This window comes from Myotis brandtii, unplaced genomic scaffold, assembly GCF_000412655.1.
Source record: "Myotis brandtii unplaced genomic scaffold, ASM41265v1 scaffold59, whole genome shotgun sequence".
In the NCBI taxonomy this organism is placed as follows: domain Eukaryota; kingdom Metazoa; phylum Chordata; class Mammalia; order Chiroptera; family Vespertilionidae; genus Myotis; species Myotis brandtii.
This window is the reverse complement of record NW_005370223.1, coordinates 3,158,853-3,167,743: the sequence shown is the minus strand read 5'-3', so window position 1 is coordinate 3,167,743 and position 8,891 is coordinate 3,158,853. Positions and strand designations below refer to the sequence as shown.

The 8,891-nt window shown below is 39.1% G+C and overlaps 1 pseudogene; it reads left to right on the top strand.

The window, feature by feature from the left end:
• The first annotated feature begins 1,876 nt into the window (after positions 1-1,876).
• On the top strand, positions 1,877-4,600 carry LOC102252942 (annotated as a pseudogene).
• Positions 4,601-8,891: the final 4,291 nt, after the last annotated feature.

Here is an 8,891-nt window from a genome sequence, read left to right as displayed (position 1 = left end):
ACCGTGGTTTTGATTTGCATTCTCTGATAGCTGATGATCTTGAACATCTTTTCATGTGCTTATTAGGCGTTTGTCTTCTTCAGAGAAATGTTTATTCAGACCCTTTGCTCACTTTTGTTTGGGTTGTCTTTTTAGTATTGAGTTGTAAGAGTTCTTTATATGTTCTAGATGCGAGTCCCTTATTAGACATATGATTTACAAATATTTTCTACTATTTTATGGGTTGTCTTTTCACTTTCTTGATAGTGGTTTTTGAAATCAAATAGTCTTCAATATTGATGAGGTCCAAATATTTTCTCGTTTGTTGCTTATATTTCTGATGTTTTACCAGTAAGACTCCATGGCCAGGTCCAAAGTCATGAAGATTTACTCCTATGTTTTCTCCTGAGATTTTTGTAGTCTGGGCTCTTACATTTAGGTCTTTTGAGTTAATTTTTTAGTTAATTTTGAGTTAATTTTTGTACATGGTGTGAGGTCAGCAGCTGTATCATTTTACATCCCCAGCAGCAAAGCACAGGGTTCCAATTTCTTCACACCCTTCCCAACACTTATTTTCCTTTTTTTTAGACATCCTAGTGGGTATTACATCCCCAGCAGCAAAGCACAGGGTTCCAATTTCTCCACACCCTTCCCAACATTCGTTATTTTTCTTTTTTTTTTTTTAGACATCCTAATGGGTGTGAAGTGATAGCTCATTGTGGTTTTGATCAGCATTTCTCTAATGATTAGCATTGTTGAGCATCTTTTTATGTGCCTGTGGGCCATTTGTATATTGTCTTAGGAAAAATACCTGCTCAATTCCTTTGCCCATTTTTAAATTGGAGTGTTTATTTTGTTGTTGAGTTATAGGAGTTCTTTATATATTCTGGATATCAATCTTTATCAGATATATGAGTTGTCAATATTTTCTCACATAGGTGGGTTGCCTCTTCATTCTGTTAAGAGTGTCCTTTGAGGCATAAAAGATTTTAATCTTGACGAAGTCCAATTTATCTGTTTTTTTTTTCTTTTGTTGCCGTGCTTTTGGTGTCATATCCAAGAAATCATTGCCAAATGCTGCTACCAATTTCTAAACACTTGGCCTGGTGGCATTTAAACTACTCAGTGAATTGTTTAAGGAATTTTGAAATTATTTCCATTTATCATCTTACTTTTATAATTATGGGAGATTTTCATAATTTTTCATTCAATCCTAAACTTCATCTGAGTCTTTATTTTCTTGATTGCTGCCAAATGCATTTAACTGGAAATCAAAAGCATGGAAATAGCACATTGTCTTATGATACAATTGTTCCCCATGAGGAATAGCGATCAAAATTATTGCCAACTGCCTTTATTAGGAAAAGAAAATTCTTAACTGATTAAAGACTTGGGATATTGTATATCAACTATTCAAGGGGTTTTTAACTTTTTTGCTTCATTTTTTTTTTAAATACTGAATTTCACTTCGGCTCATATAAACTTCTAACACTTCAAAGACATTTTGCATTCTGAAAAGGGTTCCTTGTGGTTGTAACATTCATTTGAAATTCAAATAACTCCTTGGAATTTGAAGCGAGCTGGAAGTTATGCACTATAGAAGAAGAGGGGGGAAATCCCTTAAATCATTGCTAATTTATCATGCTAGAAGATATTCTACCTTTGTATTTAGAGAGGAGCTGCTAATGCATCTTTTGAAGTCATCAAATAATAGATGCACTATCTATAGTAAACATCTTGGGCAATGTGAAAGAAATAATTTTTTAACCTATATAGTTCTTGTTTTAAACCACTATACATATGTCCAAGCAAGTTTTGTTCAAGCCCCTAATTTTGTAGAGTAGATGATATTAAAGACCCAATAAAAGCCTAAGACATGGTTCTCTTTCCTCAGAGTTCGCCATCTATTTATAGAGTCTGATGATACACATGACAATATAAAAGGACTAAGGGATGCTCACTGTTTAGAGTCTGAGAAAGTAAAGATGGGCTACTAATCCTAATAAAGTCATTATTCATGTTTCAAACAACCCTCCCAAATGGATGCCAAGTAAATATTTGCTGAATGAACAAATGAATGAATGTATCAACCTAAAATTTTTTGCTGTTTGTTTGTTTTTTAGTAAATATTGTACAAGTGCTATTTAGCGCACCATTTAAATAAGACATTTTCTTTTTCAGTTTCACCTTTTTGGAGTTTTGCTGGCTGTTTTAGGAAACTTGGTAATCAGCATTTCCCTAAATATTCAGGTAAGAAGAGCTTACTTTTCTAATTCTGAATTTTTCTAGTACATGACGATTTTAATGGGCCATGGACACTTTTGCCTTCTTGGGCTTTTCCTTCATTAAAAATATAAAAATTATATTTTATGACCTCGCCAGTATAAAGAGAAATATAATCCAACTGGATTACAGTCATGTTTTCTCTTCTTCTGATTTTAAAAGAAATTAAATAAATGTTTTTGTGGTCCTCTTGATAGTATTGTATACCGTAGGCAAGGTGTGTAGGTGGTTTATGAGTTTGTACCCCACTTAGAAAGATACTCATAGTCTTGGCATAAGCTAAGATTTTCTTTAATGTTCCATGTTTTCTTCTAGTACTTTTATTGTTTTCTTTAAAATTTTTTTAAGTAATCTAGAATTGTACATACTTTGCAATAAGGAAGTTCAGTTATCATAAAATCAATAAGGAAATAGGGCTTTATTCAATGGCCAGTTTTTCAGGAATTTATATGTTTAAAATACAAAGAAATACTCAAGCCAGATATAAGTAAGACTCTCCCAACCTAACCCTCTGCTCCCAAAGCATTCTACCATGGTGTATTCATTGCGATAGCTACTTTGTCTCATAAATTTGAATCTCTTTTTAAAAGGTTTTTCTTTAGTAATTTATTTTTTTTTAAATATATTTTATTGATTTTTTACAGAGAGGAAGGGAGAGGGATAGAGAGTTAGAAACATCGATTTTTTTATGTTTAAAATACAAAGAAATACTCAAGCCAGATATAAGTAAGACTCTCCCAACCTAACCCTCTGCTCCCAAAGCATTCTGCCATGGTGTGTTCATTGCGATAGCTACTTTGATTCATAAATCTGAATCTCTTTTTTAAAAGGTTTTTCTTTAGTAATTTATTAACTTCATTTCAATTATGTTTATTTTGGCATCTGGGCTTTTCAATATTCTGAAATAAGTGTTTTGGAGCAAAGGCTTTACCACCAGAACACAGGTGTCGTGAAAACCACCACTAAATCAGAACCAGAATGGGAAAGGAAAAGACTCATATCAACATCATGGTCATTGGACATGTAGATTGCGGCAAGTCTACCACCACTGGCCATCTGATCAGGTGTGATGGGACTGACAGAAGAACCATCAAAAATTTGAGAAGGAGGCTGTTGAGATGGGGAAGGGCTCCTTCAAGTATGCCTGCATCTTGGAGAAGCTGAAAGCTGAAACGTGAACATGGTATCACTACTGATCTCTTCCTGTGGAAATTCGAGAACAGTAAGTATTATGGGACCATCACTGATGCCCCAGGACACAGAGACTTCATCAAAAACATCATCACAGGCACATCTCAGGCTGACTATCCTGTCCTGACTGTTGCCCCTGGTGTAGGTGAATTTGAAGCAGGCATCTCCAAGAACGGGCAGACCTCTGAGCATACTCTCTTGGGTGTGAACCAACTAATTGTTGATGTTAACAAAATGGATTCCACTAAGCCGCCCTGTAGCCAGAAGAGATATGAGAAAATTATTAAAGAAATTGGCACCTACATTAAGAGAATTGGCTACAACCCTGACACAGTAGCATTTGTGCCAATTTCTGGTCGGAATGGTGACAACATGCTGGAGCCAAGTGCTAACATAACATGCCTTGATTCAAGGGATGGAAGGTCACCCGTAAAGCTGGCAATGAGAGTGGAACCACGCTGCGTGAAGCTCTGGATTGGATCCTGCCACCAACTGGCCCAACTGACAAGCCCTGGAGTCTGCCCCTGCAGGATGTCTACAAAATTGGTGCTATTGGTACTGTCCGCGGGGGCCGAGTGGAGACTGGTGGTCTCAAATCCAGCATCATGGCCACCTGTGCTCCAGGCAGTGTTACAACTGGAGCAAAGTCTGTTGCGATGCACCATGAAGCTTTGAATGAAGCTCTTCCTGAAGACGGTGAGGGCTTCAGTGTCAAGAACGTGTCTGTCAAAGATGGCAATGTGGCTGGTGGCACAGAGATGACCCACCAGTGGAAGCAGCTGGCTTCACAGCTCAGGTGATGATCCTGAGCCATCCCGGCCAGATCAGTGCTGGCCATGCACCGGTGCTGGATGGTCACACAGCTCACATTGCTTGCACATTTTCTGAGCTGAAGGAGAAGATTGATTGTCATTCTGGGGAAAAGCTGGGAGACGGCCCTAAGTTTTTGAAATTTGGTGATGCTGCCATCGTCGGTGTGGCTCCTGGCAAGCCCGTGTGTGTGGAGAGCTTCTCGAACTATCCTCGTTTGGGCCATTTTGCTGTTCGTGACATGAGACAGTTGCTGTGGGTGTCATCAAAGCAGTGGACAAGGAGGCAGCTGGAGCTGGCAAAGCCACCAAGTCTGCCCAGAAAGCTCAGAAGCTAAATGCATATCATCCCCATACCTGCCACCCCACTTCTTAATCAGACAGTCTCGGAACTGTTTGTCTCCATTGGCCGTTTAGGTTTAATAGTAAAAGACTGATGAACGATTCATGCCTCGTAAAACCTTCAGAAGGAAAGGAGAATGTGTTATGGGCCATTTGGATTTTTTTGTATGTGTGGCAATTTTTAAATTATTTGTTTTTAAAATCAGTATTTTTTAATGGGAAAAACTAGCATGACCAAAAATCTGTCACAGAATTTTGAGACCCATTAAAACTAAGTTTAATGAGAACAAAAAATAATAAAATAAGTGTTTTGGTCGAGGACCAAAAAGTCACTTAACTCCTTCCCATACACCTCAACTTTTGATAGTATTGATACTTATTTTACAGAGTTGTTATGGGAATGAAGCAACATTCATATGTGAGAAGACCCTGGGAACTATAAAATGCTACATCAGTGTGAATCACTTCTGCTGCTCATATGCTTGACACAAACACAGAAACATAATCATTGCTCTACAATGATCTGGCAAATAAATGTTAAAGCCACGATGCAAATTTATAGGGCCAACATTTTTAAAACAAGTTTTAAATATCTTCTTATTTACATTCTGATTTACTTCTAGAAATATTCCCATCTTCAGTTGGCACACCAAGAGCACCCAAGGCCATTCTTCAGGAGCTTGCTGTGGTGGGGCGGGGCTCTCCTGATGGCCCTGGGAGAGACAGGGAACTTCGCGGCCTACGGATTTGCCCCCATCACTCTCATCGCTCCGTTAGGCTGTATGTCTGTTACAGGTGAGCCAATTTCCTATGTTTTGACAAATGGAAATTTTAAGAGATCAGAAAGTTGATGAAAAACATGCAACTTAAAAAAACACACGCAGAAAGGAAGAAGGTTTATTCCTGTCTTCTTAGCATGTTAACTTCACACAATATACTACTCATTTCAGTTATTCACTGTCATGCTGCCACATGAACCATGAATAAACTTGCATTTGGTAGCTTGACCACTGTGCATAAAAGCCCAATTCCCAGCCTGCGTCTTAATAAATTCACAGTAACAGCAAATGTTATGCTGTGCTTGTTCATTATTAATGAATCAGCTCAAAGCATCTTGTAATACAATTTATATTTTATTCATATGTTAAACTGACATTGCATGTACTTAGATTCCTTGGTGCCTGATCTCGACTCCATAGGTTAGCATCCCTTTTACATTAAAAATTAAATATTTGTTTCTTTTAAAATTTATATGATTTACTAAGTACATTTAGAAAAGGGAATGTGAGATGTTGCTAAAAGACTAAAAAAGGAGCAAAAATCACTGCTGAAAAGGAGAACAAATTCTCTAAACCTCGTTAAATCAATAAGATCTTTTTATTTTTGCTCTCTATTTGCTGCTATGGAAACAGCATGTTTCTAAATTTCTGTGAATGTGGAAGCCATTGAAATAGAAACAAGTGGCTGGTTATTGTCTGGTAACAACTAGATCAAGCATACCATGTGCTTACATATCCCAGTTTTAGTATTTCTCCTAGGAAGTATAAAACAGTCTTAAAGAATGCATCGTTTGAACTGAAATAATGTGTATTTATAGAGAATTTCATTTTGTTTAACAAGTAGTTTCCCCTTCTTAATCATTCAAAATATTTAAATACATTTATGATCTATGATGATAGAACATTTAGCAAAGACCACTTTTTTAATTTCTAGAAGTTGTTCCGTTAAAATCGCCATGCTGTTACTACTCTGAATAGGCTCACAATTGATGTAATTCTTTATCATTTTTAACATCCTGATAAAGGGAGCAATTTGGGTATGTCTTATCTTCTATTTAGTATACATACCATGTACACGGACGTCCTAGATTTTATTTTCAAAATCTGAGAAATAACATAAAAGATCTAGTTATATTGTCAACGTGGGACTTCAGGCCCCCAATTCCCCAATTGTTCTGAAAATGTTATATTATTCTTCATAATGACTGTATATTTAGAGCCAATCTTTAGTTTTGTTTCTTTTTCTGCTTTATCCTCAATTTCCATGAAAGAGCTAAAGGAAAAAAGTGTCCAGGCATAATAGTTACCGGGGGCCGGGCTGAAATTCTCCATTGATCGCCAGATACCCAGTCCTGGGAAATCATTTTTCTGGGAACAAGAAAAGAACTACTCTAACCAGCTAAAAGAAAGAGGGATATGGCGGGATTTATTGTATAGATCCGAGACTTCCCAGGAATGAAATATAGCCAGGCCTTCTGGGAGGTGGATATTCAGAAGTTGTAGATCTTCAGTGAAGCTGCCGTGAAACTGCTCATTGCAGTAGGACTTGCTCGAGGCTCTCATTAACCACAGGAAGTGTTGTTTCTTTTTCTGCTTTATCCTCAATTTCCATGAAATAGCTAAAGGAAAAAAGTGTCCAGGCGTAATAGTTACCGGGGGCCGGGCTGAGGGCACCAGATTGTATTGTTTCTTTTTCTGCTTTATCCTCAATTTCCATGAAAGAGCTAAAGGAAAAAAGTGTCCAGGCATAATAGTTACCGGGGGCCGGGCTGAAATTCTCCATTGATCGCCAGATACCCAGTCCTGGGAAATCATTTTTCTGGGAACAAAATAAAAGAGAACTACTCTAACCAGCTGAAAGCAAGAGGGATATGGCTGGATTTATTGTATAGACCTGAGACTTCCCAGGAATGAAATATAGCCAGGCCTCCTGGGACCTGAGGTGGAAATTCAGAAGTTGCTGGAAATGTAGGACCCTCATTGCAGATCTTCAGTGAAGCTGCCATGAAACTGCTCATTGCGGCATGACTTGCTCGAGGCTCTCATTAACCACAGGAAGCTTAAGGGGTCCCGCCTTTCCCTCACTGCCCTGTCCTCCCCAAGTCCCCTGTGGGGCCTGCCTGCCCACCTCAAACTCTGAGTCCACTGCCTTGACCAATGGGCTTTGCTTAATGCTTCTCACCATTTTGTGTGTGTGATCTTAGCCCCAATTAATGGTTCACATTTAGAACATTTTTAGCAACTTCCCTCTCTGCCCATTGAAAACAATTCAAAGAAGTAAATGATGGCCGCAAACACAAATCATTTTCTGCTTTACAATCTTTGCAAATAATATATTCTCAGAAGTAATATCCCCACAGCACTCCTGAGCTGAATTTAGGTTATGATGAAGTGTCGTGGGTGGGATAGGGACTACTGTGATGGAGAATTTTCCCCAGAACAACCCCGACCACCATGAGATTCTTTATAAAGATTATGGAAACTCGAGAGAATTTGAAGCGAAGAGGAAAGTATTTTTCACGCAGACGTTTCTTATGGCTGTGTTTACAGATAAGGCACAGGAGTGTCCACACTTCTTTGCTAGAACTTTTCCCTCTTATTATTCCTTGGGAGCCTCAACAGAGAAATCAAATCTCCCTTTGAATTAAGAAAAAAGGATAATGTCTGTTGCAATGTTGCATGGAGGTTGCATCTTCTGTTCTGGCCTCTTTTTCTTCCGCTGCTTTATAAATTTTTAAAAAGAAATTAGAATCTAGGACACTGTAGACAGTTTAGCTCTGAAGTCCAAGCGAAGGGTACCTTCTGCCCTCTTCCTCCAGCCGGTCTGCTCCTTCCAGCCCTCTGTGCTCCTTGACCCCATTGTGCAGTCTCACCACACACGGGTCTGTCTTAGTCATCAGAGCTCCTGCTCCCTGTGTACACTGCAGTCGAGCAGGGTTTTTTGTTTGTTTTAATTAGGACTAGTATGGAAGAAGCACTATGGTCAGCGTTATGGATATTTCCATTCGCACTCTCTCCACGTTCCCGCCTCAAACCATCTTCATTTCTGTCCTTTCTGGCCCTCTGTCTGTCTGTGTCCTGCTGGACCCCACTGACATGCTCACCCTGAGACAGCGTTTCACAAGGAGACTTTTGCCGGTGCTTTCGAGGGTGTTCTAAGGGACAAAGAATTCCCCAGTCAAGCACGTTTCTGAAATACTAGGCTTCCAGTTACGCAGGTGTCGTCCGTGTGGGGTTCTGGGGCCTGTGGTGGTCCAGGCGCAGGGTCAGTCTTTCAAAGGCAGAGGCAATGGGCCAGGTTTCCCAAACCTGACGATCACAAGATGCTTTTCTACGAAGCGTCTCTACAAACAACAGTTCTGCTGAGGACCCTCGGGGACTTTTTTTTTTTTTTATATATATTAAATCTTTATTGTTCAGATTACATTTGTTCCTCTTTTTTATTTTTCCCCCCCATAACTCCCCTCCTCCCAGTTCCCCCCCCACCCTCCCCCCTCCCTCCCCCCCC